The sequence below is a fragment of the Sinocyclocheilus rhinocerous genome, unplaced genomic scaffold (assembly GCF_001515625.1).
Source record: "Sinocyclocheilus rhinocerous isolate Xijiao unplaced genomic scaffold, SAMN03320098_v1.1 scaffold495, whole genome shotgun sequence".
NCBI classification, from domain to species: domain Eukaryota; kingdom Metazoa; phylum Chordata; class Actinopteri; order Cypriniformes; family Cyprinidae; genus Sinocyclocheilus; species Sinocyclocheilus rhinocerous.
The window spans coordinates 400325-413246 of record NW_015629560.1 but is presented as its reverse complement, the minus strand read 5'-3'; the positions used below and the strand labels follow the sequence as shown (position 1 = coordinate 413246).

The following is a 12922-nucleotide window of genomic DNA, read 5'->3' as shown; positions in this document are numbered from 1 at the left end:
CTGATCACGGCTATGGAGGCCGTCTATGACCTCCCTGCCTGTCCTGTCACGGCTATGGAGGCCGTCGGTGAACTCACTTCCTGTCCTGTCACGGCTATAGAGGCCGTCTGTGAACTCATTTCCTGTCCTGTAACGGCTATGGAGTCTATAGTCAGTCCAGTTCCCATGAATGCTCATGATTCTGAATTGTGTGTCAATGTGTCTGATGATGATGTTCCTGTCTGTCCAGTTTCCGGCAATGACCCTATCAGTCTGTCCTATTTCCCCACATGTCTCAGAGCTTGAACTGTCTGTCACGTCCAGGGAACCCGGATCTGAACATTCGATCACAAGTGTCATGAGATCAGATGCACCCCACCTTTACCCCGGTGGCCCTTTCACAGCCCAAAGATCCACCTTTGACCCCTTAACTCTGTCTATCATGAGCCCAGAAACCACAAAAACACTCAATGTCTGTCCCATTACCCCTGTCATTTCCCAAGAGACCACTAATAAACTGTCTACCTATCCTGTTTCAGTCAAGAAGTCTAGTTTTGAGCCATATGTCAGTCCTGTTTCGACCAATGAGACTGATTTTGAATGGTCTGCCTGTCCAGTCTCTGTCAATGAGCCAGATTTTGAACTGTCAACCCATTCAGTGGTCACCAGGGAGACTATGGACGAACTTTTTGAGTTCACTGCCTCGGCCCTTGGGGCCGTGAATACTCTGTATGTGTTGTCTGTCTCTGCTTTTCCTAGGTCTCCATCTCTGTCATGGTCTCCTGATCCGTCTGCTCCACCCTGATGGGCTTCTGCTCTGTCTGCTCCACCGTGGTGGTCTTCTGCTCTGTCTGCTCTGGCCTGGTGGTCTTCTGCTCCTCCGTGGTGGTCTTCTGCGCCAGCCTGAAGGTCTTCTGTCCTGCTCTGGAGGTCTTCTGCTCCGCCGTGGGGATCTTCGGACCCGTCTGCTCTGCTGTGGTGGTTCTCAGCTCCACCTGCTCTGCCGGCTTTGCCCTGGCTTCCTGCTTCGCCGGCATCACCCTGGTTCTCGGCTCCGCCTGGGTGCCCTGCCCTGCCGGCTGTGCTTCAGTCTCTGGTCTCTCCACTTCCACGTGGACCTGGCCCTCCGTCCCTCGCCCTGCTCTGCCTTCGCTCCACCGCCCTCCTGGATTATATAGAGATAGGAGCATCTGGAAGCGTCTTCTGCTCCTCCGTGGTGGTCTTCTGCGCCAGCCTGAAGGTCTTCTGTCCTGCTCTGGAGGTCTTCTGCTCCGCCGTGGGGATCTTCGGACCCGTCTGCTCTGCTGTGGTGGTTCTCAGCTCCACCTGCTCTGCCGGCTTTGCCCTGGCTTCCTGCTTCGCCGGCATCACCCTGGTTCTCGGCTCCGCCTGGGTGCCCTGCCCTGCCGGCTGTGCTTCAGTCTCTGGTCTCTCCACTTCCACGTGGACCTGGCCCTCCGTCCCTCGCCCTGCTCTGCCTTCGCTCCACCGCCCTCCTGGATTATATAGAGATAGGAGCATCTGCAAGCCGCTCCTTGGTGGGGGGCTATGTCACGAATCCTGTCCATGAACTTCCATCCACTTGCCACCAGAGGTCGCCCTCCCATTATATTGACTCTCACACCACACAGACTATTACCCATCGCCCTGGCCTACATTTCCCATGCTCCATTGCGCTAATCACAAGCTCACCTGACACTTATCACACACAGCTGCTACCCATTACTCCCACTATAAGAATCAGTCTCAAACAACCATTCACTGCCGAGTATTGCTTAGCGCTTATCGCTCATTGTGTGATAGCTATGTTACAGAGCCATTTCAGAGTTTTGTCTAGTTCCTAGTTCTAGTCTAGTCCTGTCTAGTTTGGTGCCTGATTGCCTGTTTCCTGATCTCCTGCCTGTCTTGGTTTCTTCTATTGCCTACCTCTCTGGACATTGTTCGCCGATCTCAGACCCACGCTAGCGTTTGGATTACTCTTCATCTTGCCTCTTCTATTACTGTTTAGCGTGTATCACTGCTATAGCTGATAGCTACCTTACGGAGCCTGCTTAGTTTTCCTAGCCTTATCTTAGTCTTGCCTTGTCTGTTTTCTCGTGTTCTGATCTTTGCCTTGTACCTGGATTATCCCTCCAGTCTCGCCCCTGTTGGATTACGTTCGTCGTCGACTGACCCTTGCCTGGACTGCTCTTGTTTTGTCTTCTATATACCTGTTTGCCATTGCCTGACCCTCGCCTGTTTTGACTACACCCTTAATAAAGTTTGCAAATGCATCCGTACGTCTCACGTCTTGTTTGCCCCGTAACAGTTACAATGCGGGTAAAACATATTTTCCTTATTCATATTGGTAATAAAAGTTCAAAGTTTAATATAAGTAAATTTGTCATCGTACTGTTTTATTGTATAGCCTTTTGTATTATTATTAATAATAATAATGAGCCACAAACTAAGCATTCGTTTGAAGTAAGGGGAAAATCCAAAAACCTTTTATTTATTTGTTACAACGCGGGTATGTCTTATTCGTTCTGTTGATAAAAGTTTTATGTTTAATATAAGCTACTTTGTCATTGTAGTATTGCTGATGTTGTGTGTGGGATATTTTTTTTCATTAAGAGTAATACTGAATCAACCTTAAGCATTAATTTTGTTCCAAGAATATGAAAGATCTAACGTTAAATATCAAAATAAGCGCTGTAGAAGCGAGAATGCGAGATTGTCATTATTATTGGTTGCTGCTGAGGTAATAGACGCTCTCGTCTTTCTCGATGCTGAGATGCATCGTATCATGTGTCGACGATAGCCAGAGATATTGTCAAAACACAAAACAAAGCATCATAAATTGGCAATATTATTGCGCTGCAATAATTTCATATCGTATTACCGTATGGCGCGCTGTGAGGATAATTAAAATGTAGGCTTAGGCTACTCCTCATTGAAAATGTTTTTTAAAAGTTTTTGTTGAACAGGTCTATTCATTTATACAATTGAATTATAGGCCTATACTTAAAATTATTAACACTGCAGTCATCAATGAAAATTAAGAGCAGTGTTATTTCGTGCACAGATTTTCAAAAACAACCTGTTTAACACGAAATACGTTTCTTCTCATGTTTTTCACTATACGGGCCACAATAGAAATATTAAGGGAATACCATAATATCAATCGTTTATAGGCCACATATTAGGCACATTTTTTTAAAGTTTATTTTTCAATGTTAATGAAAGTGACACCAAAAATAATGGAACATCATTAGGAAATCCTTGGGGGGGCTGTGCCGGGGCTAAGCAAGTTTCTGATGGGCCCCGTCAAGCCCCGCCCTAGTGCCGCCACTGATTAGTTTTGGCTAATTCGTTTTGGCTTGTTAAGCAACTTATATTTTTCATTCTTGTTTTCTTCTGAAACCGTTCAAAATTGCCTATAGGCTAGGTATTGTGTTTATTGTTTGTACATTATAACATTTCGCTTTATTTACCGGTGTTATTTATGAATGTAATAATGTGGTATCTGCTTATCTGTGTTTAACCTAAACTACAACGTAACATTAATGTAGACCTACATACCGGCATCTAAATATGATTTTATAATTGTATGCTATATAGACCTACCACATTACCCTCCACTGGATGTAGAATGAGCAGCAATAAACTACATTTTGGCATTTTATAATACTTCTGTGGATATTTTGGTGAAAGTAACTCAAAAGTAACTCAAAAGCAGTGTAATGCATTACAATTCAGAGACAGTAATATTGTAATGTAACTAATTACTTTCAAAAGACAGTAACTAGTAATATATAATGTATTACATTTTGGAAGTAACTTGCCCAACACTGAAAGTATATAACGCACAGTAATTTTATAATATTACAACCTACACTGCCATTCAAAAGTTTAGGGTCAGTAAGATTTTTAATCTCACCAATGTTGCATTTATTTGATCAAAAGTACAGTAAAAACAGTAATATTGTGAAATATTTTATGATATATGTTTTCCATTTTAATATATTTAAACATTTAATTTAACCACTACATTTTGGCATTTTATAATACTAATGTGGATATTTTGGTGAAAGTAACTCAAAAGTAACTCAAAAGTAGTGTAACGTATTACAATTCGGAGACAGTAATATTGTAATGTAACTAATTACTTTCAAAAGACAGTAACTAGTAATATATAATGTATTAAATTTTGGAAGTAACTTGCCCAACACTGGTGATATGGCTGCCGGCAAAACTAGCCGGTAAAATAGCAAAACTAGAAAAATTCAGATTTGAGTTGTGGAATATGAAATATATCAAATTTACTGTGGCAATAGGTGAATAGGGTATTTTTTCCCCTCAGGAAACTGCTGGTTTCTGGCATCGGTTGGGGCTCTTAACATTTCAAAACAAATTTATTACATAAGGTCGTTCCAGACGGACAGTAATTCAACCACAATTATACTGGTTTATTTCACTTCAGGGTAAGTTCCTCTTACAAATTCCTACAGAATATTTATTTCTGTTTTGACCGTATGATTAACCTTTGAAACCCCATGCAAAAGTACAGGGGTTCACAAACCTGTCCTGGAGGACCCCTAGCCCTGCATATTTTGTAAGTCTCCCTTATCAGACACACCAATTCATGTCTTGCAGTCTCTACTAATGAGCTGATGAGTTGAATCAGGTGTGTTAGATAAGAGTGACATACAAATGTGCAGGGCTAGGGGTCCTCCAGGACAGGTTTGAGAACCACTGTAACAGTATATTTTGTGTTTCATTGTATCAGTTGTTCAATCACTATATAAATGTACAGTTCTGGCAGTTTGGAAACAGGTATGATGTTGTGATTGATGACAAACTGCCAACAATTGGTCTGCAGCTGATTTTTGTGAAATCAAAAACATTTAATGAGTTCTGGCCTGTCTTGCTGGAGAAAGCATATGCCAAGTAAGTGCCTGTACATCTTTTTCTGTGACTTTATAAAGTCTCATCAATAATACTAAACATTAGCGCCGATGTATTCAATATAAGCACGGCTGTAATTCGACCTGTGGTTCATGTGCAGTAATTGTTCTCAAATTTGTCTGTTACACAGTGGCAAACAATTTTGAGTTTGAAAGACTGTTCCAGGGTGTGCGGCTCCTACGCTGACATGCATACTGGTCGAGTATCTGAGGCCCTCTTGGACTTTACTGGTGGGGTTCATATGCACTATGAACTGAAAACAGCTCTTACTGATTTGTGGGAGATAATGCACCGTGCTTACCAGTCAGAGGTCCTTATGGGTTGTGAAACTCCAGCAGGGGTAAGCAAAGAGTAATTATATCTTACACACATGATCATGTTAAATTAAAACATTAATATATTAAAGTAATAATTTAAATAAAGGATTATTGTGATTCCTTTGATTTTATCTATCTATCTATCTATCTATCTATATATATATATATATATATAGATTATATAGATACATTTAAAGATGCTGTACGTGATGTTAGCCATCTTGTTCACTAAGTAGACCCCAAATTCCCCATACCTTCAAACACACACACACACACACACACACACTCACTCACTCACTCAACCCCTCCAATATCTTTTCTCTGTATGCCTAGACAAAAAAAGCAACTTTAACACTTTTACAGAGTGCCATCTGTCTCCTAATAATTTTTTTATGTTTTCACTTAATCAGAAAGAGAAGTGGTTACCAAATGGCATAGTCGTGGGCCACGCTTACACCGTGACAAAGGTTTACCAGGTAAGACTGCACGAATTCAAGTCTCAGCGTGCATCAAATAATGTCATAAGTTCCCAAGAATAATATTTTAAAAGAAAATGCCTGGAGTCCAGCCAACTTGATTCAACACACCCACTCTTTGCAAGTTTATACTTGATTTGGCCTTTTTGTTCTGTTAAGGCAGTAGTGAGAAAGATAAAATCTCTTTGAATATTTTGTAGAAATGTATTAAAAATCAAATCAGGGGTGTTTAAACTAAAAGCCTCTGTCAGTGGATCCTTTCCTAAAATATAATGGCTGTGTCGCCAGGTCTGCAGTTTACCCACGAAATTGGGCTACTTTTACACTACTGCTGCAGGTAGCCATATTTCCAAGCTATTTCCAAGTACCACCATGGCAGCTGGGTTTCTGGGAGCACAGACGGAGGCTGCATGAATTATGAAGGTGCTTTTCCTGAATTATAAAGCTGGTTATGAATGTAAATCTGCTTCTAATACCTCTCTAGTGTGATTGTAGACACCTTCTGTAAAAAAAACCAGTTTTGTCTGAGGATTAATGAGTTTATTAAGGCCTGCGAACAGGGCCAGAACAATGTTCTGGTGACTCTCATACAGGAACCTGACAAGAGACACAGATGCCGCGCTGCACACCATGGCATCGGATTTGGTGTTTGCAGTCAGTATTAACAAAAATGGCAATAAATATGGTTGTACTGTGCATGTTTGATATCTTTGTGTTTGAAGTGTAACCTTTATTTTTATTTTGAATTTTTACAGATTCCACCCGAGGCAAATAAAATATATAAATTATATCACAGTTTCTGGTGTTAATCACATTGGTTTAAAAATATACTGTGTATTCCAAGTTGTATCAATATATATTACATTATTTAAACCTTTCTGACTCATTAATTTTGCTTGTTCAGTGAAACATCTCGGTTACATACGTAACCCTCGTTCCCAGATGGAGGGAATGGAGACATTATGTTGTGACGATGTTTAAGAGAAAACAGCAATGAGAATTAATGAGTGGATTTTGCATACTCCCCTGTAATGTTGTCAAAAGTATCGACCACGATACCAATCGGTACTGAAATTTTGAAAACGTCCATTTCCCGCTAACATTTGAGTGCTGTTGAGCAGATTCTTAAACAGCGATGATTGGTCATTGTGTTCACGCGCGCAACAGATATGACTGTGATTGGCTACAATGATCATAGCTTCACCGGTCTTCACCGATTACCGTAAGGCAACAGCATGCATCCACTCATTCAGGTTTATGCTGAGGAGCGGAGTCTGTGTCCCGGCATTCAGTGAGTGGTTCAGGGTTGTGGCAAGGGAACATAATGTCTCCATTCCCTCCATCAGGGAATGAGGGTTACATACATAAATGAGATGTTCCCTGTCTGTCAGTCACCACTAGTTATGTTGTGACGACATTAGGTGTCCTACAGAAAGCGCCACAACCACTGAACAGCGTTACAACCTGTGGCACTGGAAATGTTGACAAGCTGTGGCATGTCAAAGCAAATACACAAATTCACTGACCTTGGTGCCGAGAGGGGCCAATGGTGAGTACATTGCTGCCGGAGAAGGCCATGCTGCTGTTCCATCCACAAAAATGTCTTAGCAGAATGAATTTCAACCTTCAGAGAAAGACTGCTTAATGTCTTTCTTTTTTTTTTCACAGCTTGGCTAGATGAACGTTGGAGAAGCATGCCTTCCAAGGGAGAAGGTTGCTATGGAGACAACATCCTACCCGTAGGGATGTGAGGCGATGGCATCCACTATCCAGTGGGCCAACCTCTGCTCGGCCTTCACCCTCTGCTGTCCTCGGTAACAGACAAAGAGCTGCTCAGAGCTACTGATACTCCGGGTGTGGTCCATGTATATGCACAGGGCGCGTACGGGACCCAGCAACGCCAAGGCTGGATCTGCCTCCCCCAGGGGCAGCGCTTGCAGGTTCACCAGCTGGTCCTGGAAGGGAGTAGTGGGAACCTTGGGCACGTATCCAGGCTGGGGTCTCAGGACAACATGAAAGTAGGCCGGTCCAAACACAAGGCACTCTTTGCTCACTGAAAATGCTTGCAGGTCCCTGACCCTCTTGATGGAAGCGAGCATAGTCAGAAGCGCTGTCTTGAAAGACAGGATCTTAAGTTCGACTGACTCTAGCGGCTCAAAGCCATCCCTCTGAAGTCCCGCCAGGACAACAGAAAGATCCCAGGAGGGTACGTGGGGTGACCTAGGAGGATATAACCTCCTGGAACCCATCAGGAAACTGATGATCAGGTCGTGCTTCCCCAGGGACTGGCCGTCCACTGCAATGTGATGTACATCATCACTAAACATCTAGACAAAAGTAACACCTATGTTAGAGCTTTATTTCTTGACTTTTCATCTGCGTTTGACACAATCCAAGTTAATACTCGTGTCTAAACTAATGCAGTTAGACGTGAATCCATATTTAATTAAATGGTACATTTATTTTCTTACTAATAGAACTCAAAGAGTTAAAGTGAACAACGTTTTGTCTACAGAAGTAAAAACTAATATTGGTGTACCTCAAGGTTGTGTAAGTTCTGCTATGCTTTTTACTTTGTATACAGATGACTGTCATTCATATAGGCCTAACCAATATATCCTAAAGTATTCGGATGACACCGTGTTAATATAATTATTAAATAATTCCGAGTGTTCAGAACAGCATCAACAGGTGGTAAACAAATTAGTTGAGTGGTGTGATTATAATGCCCTCAGTATTAACATAAAAAAACTGAGGAGATTGTATTCGGGCCTGCCTCTGACCCTCATACAACACCTGTTGTTATGCATGATGAGAACATCAGACAGGTAGAAGCATATAAGTACTTAGGAGTAAGGATAGATAACACGCTATCATGGAAAGATCATATAGAACATATCTGTAAAAAATCAATGCAAAGAATCTACTTCCTCCGTCGATTGAGGTCTTTTGGAGCAAGAAAGCAGATTCTTTTATTATTTTTCCAGTCTGTAATTATGAGTGTTTTGCAGTACTGTAATTCTGTATGGTATAAGAGCCTATCTGTCAGTTTAAAAACAAAGCTGATGAACTTACTAAAAATGTGTTCCAAAATAATGGGTCAGCCACTTCAAAAAGTCTATGAATTATCCTATTATAAAAATCTTGTAAGGCTGGCCAATAATATTGTCTCTGAACCGAATCATGTGTTGTATAATGAATTTGTACTGTTGCCATCTAACCGGCGGTATAAGATCCCAAGATATAATCGATTTAGGTTAAAATATTCCTTTGTACACCAAGCCCTTTTGTCCATGTGATAAAGTTTTGTAATTGTGAGTGAACCTGCTGTAACGCAAGACGAATTTTAGACCTTGTCTGACAATAAAGTTGTATCGTATGTGCTGCGATAGCAGTGACATACGCGTTCAAGGTGGAGGGTGACAGCCTACGCTCCAACCTTTCTTGCAGAAAAGAAAGCACAACTCTAATCTGGCATCTTCGGGGGTCGACAGAAGAACACCAGTCAGCGAACAGACTGCACTTCAAGGCATAAACTCACCTGCTAAAGGGGGGACTCTGGCTTGAGTGATAGTGTCTACCACCACCGGTGGCAGATCACTTAAGTCTGCCAGGGAAGAGCTGTTGTGGTTCGGAGTTAGTTCGACTGGCAAGCCTTCTAAGAACCAGTTTGCCTTTCCACGGGCTAGAGATCCACCACAGTGCCAGGTCTTACATCACTGAGTACGTCTCATCTTTCACTGAATATGTCTCATCTTTCCCAGCAATGTTAGTGTGGCAGCATCAAACGTAAACACACCAGGCTTGCTGAAGATGCATTGGTGCCGCGCAGAACGACTGGCACGCGACACCAAAGCACCACAAGAGCGATTGGAAAGCAAACGACTCTTTAAGCATGCAGCGACTTGAGCTGTGTCTGACTCCAGAAGAGGAGATTGCAGGCGAGTTGCGACATGAGACATGATGGTAGACCTCCCTGTCATTGATTTACGAAACAGTCGTAGTGTTGTCGATGCGGATCAACACGTGCTTGCCCTGCAGCAGCAGCCGGAACCACCGCAAAGCTAGAAGCACTGCCAGCAACTCCACGCAGTTGATGTGCCAAAGCAGTCGAGGCCCTGCCCAGGACCCTGAGGCTGCCTGCCCATTGCATGTAGCGTCCCAGCCCATCCTGGAGGCATCTGTCATGACAACATGCCGGGACACTTGTTCTAAGGGCACCCCAGCCCGTAGAAAGGCAAGGTCCGACCAGGGGCTGAATGCGCGGCGGCACATCTGCATGATTGTCATGTGATGTGTGCCACGGCGCCATGCCCATCTCGGGACTGGTTCTGTAACCAATGCTAAAGTGGCCTCATATGGAGCAATTTGAACGGCGTGACAGCGGCTGCAGATGCCATTCAGTGATACCACTGACCTGACTCTGAAGTAACTCAGGCAGTTCAGCACTAATTGGGCGGGCTTGTTGGTGAGATGCACTGTCATGTCAACCAAGTTCAACTCCATACTGAGAAAAGAGATTCTCTGCATAGGGGAGAGCTTGCACTTTTTCCAGTTGACCCGAAGCCCCGACCAGTTGAGGTGCTGGAGCACCAGGTCCCTGTGATTTAAAACTAATAAGTAAATGAAGGTGGCATAGACAGAGGGCTGTTCTATTGTTACATGATCTTTCCCAAGCATTCCAATATGCGAATATTTTCATAAAAACATGAGCTGCATAAAATTAAGAAAGTTATCAACATAACTGATATTCAAAATGGTAAGCAAGCACTGCTTTGTTTACGTTTCTTTGTTTACGGTTTCTCTTAAACTCAGAGGTGATTGGGGCTCCCAAGTAAGACCCCTAATGTCGTCATGACATAACTTGTAGTGACTGACAGATAGGGAACTAATTTTTGTTTCATTATCTGTTAGATGAAATCTGAGGGAAAACTTGGATCAAACTTTTTCCATGGAAGAAAGCCTGTGGTATCAAGCAGGCCCTTTCAGGATGCAAGACAGGTGATGAAATTCTTCAGGCTAGAGCCGGGAGAGTATCTCATCGTACCGTCCACATACCATCCCAATAAGAGTGGAGAATTCATCCTGTCCATTCTCTGCAAAAATGAGATCCACATTCAGTAAGTTGCATGAAGGACTGATAGACTGACATTTTATTTATGCTTGGAATAAGAATAAAATTCACAGTCATCCTCTTGGTTGAAGACAGAGATGTATACTCCAAAATGTTTAAAATTATATTCTTTATTACACTGGTTAATTTTTTTTCCTTTAGAAAGGTTACAGAAAGAATGGAGAGAGATTTTCTTGTGGATCTCTTAGGCGAGTCTGAGGTAATAATACACAGAATCACAGTGTAAAACTTTAGTATTCTTTTGTTTGAGTTTGTCAGTGTTCAATCAGAAAATTACGCACTGAAATATTGCTTCTTTCAGCAAATCTCTGCAATTGCGGGCAGCTAAATCCTATTTTTGTCCCGTTTTTGTTAATGCACCTATAAGATGGAAATTAAATAAAGTTTATAAATAAAGTTAGTATAATTACAACTTCAGAATCTAATACATAAACACCCTTATCTGCACATTGATGATTACACTATTGCTCATACTATTAAAAATATTATTTTTCAATATTTTTAATCATGATAAATTTGATAAATATGATTAATAATTACAATTTAAGATTAAAACTAGATATCATAACTCAGACGTTGCTTTAGGTCTCTAAATCTCTTATTTATTTATTTATTTACTTTTGTTATTTACTGACGAAACAGTTCAGTTCTAGTTGTCATTTTAGCAGTTTTCTCTTCATTATCTTTTCTCACATTCAGGTCCATTACACTGAAGAAGTGGATGAAAGATCAAAAACTAAAGCACTATTCTGATCAAGTAAATATGAAAGCTAATATATTATCACAAGTTGCTGTGCTTAACAATATAACAAGCTTCAAGCTCTTTAATGTCTTCTTTGGAAACAGAATAAATTTGTTGATGCTGAGAAGCTTCAATGGCTTCTTCATGAAAACCTACTTAGAGGTGAATGTTTTGATAATCCTGTCCATTCTATGTGAAATATACTGTCTGTAGCTAGTTTTGAAATCTCACAAATTTTGTGACATATACCATATAGGGCAGGGATCCTCAAATCTGGCCCACGAGATCCACTTTCCTGCAGAGTTTAGCTCTAACCCTAATCAAACACACCTGAGCATGCTAATCAATGTCTTCAGGATCATTAGAAAATCACAGGTAGCTGAGTTTGATCAGGGTTGGAGCTAAACTCTGCAGCGCATTGGCCCTCCAGGGCAAGATTTGAGGAACCCTGATATAGGGTATAAAAACACTGAAGGATTTGGCCTGGTTCCTGTAGCGGTATAATAGCCATGTCAGATGTATCCTTTATTCTTTAAGCATGTAATTAAAAACGTAAAAATAATTTTTTGAATCATGATGATTTATCTCCCAGGTTAAGCTTGTATTTGCAGTCATATTGTAAAGAAACATGTTTTAGCTCTAGAAATTTTCCATGACTGTAACAATAACAATAGTTCAATGTTACAGGAAGACTCCGCGGACCAGAATTCATTCGTCTCTGGAACCGTATTTTGACATACAAGGTGAGTAGATTTGAGTGAGGAATTTAAAAATATAAAGATCTTCAAATAAAGATGGAAGAGATGTGTTTTTAGCCAATTCTTGAAGATGGCTAAGGACTCAGCTGCTTGGACGGAGTTGGGCAGGTCATTCCACCAGGAGGGAACATTTAATTTAAAAGTCAGAGAAAGTGATTTTGTGCCTCTTTGGGATGGCATAATAAAGCGACATTCACCTGCAGAACGCAAGCTTCTAGAGGGCACATAGGTCTGAAGTAATGAATTTAGGTAAAGGGGTGCAGAGCCAGTGGTGGTTTTGTAGGCAAACATTAATGCCTTGAATTTTATGCGAGCAGCTATTGGTAGCCAGTGCAAATTGATAAACCGAGGTGTGAAGTGCATTCTTTTCGGCTCGTTAAAAATTAATCTTGCTGACGCATTCTGGATTGATTGTAAAGGTTTGATAGAACTGGCTAGAAGACCTGCCAAGAGAGCATTGCAATAGGCCAGCCTGGATAGAACAAGAGCTTGAACAAGGAGTTGTGAAGCATGTTCCGAAAGAAAGGGCCTGATCTTCTTGATGTTGAATAAAGCAAATCTGCAGGACC

General features: G+C 41.6%; 1 pseudogene; it reads left to right on the top strand.

Moving 5' to 3' along the window:
* Window positions 1-11606, top strand: part of LOC107739244 (calpain-1 catalytic subunit-like) — a 16079-nt pseudogene extending 4473 nt beyond the window's left edge.
* Window positions 11607-12922: the final 1316 nt, after the last annotated feature.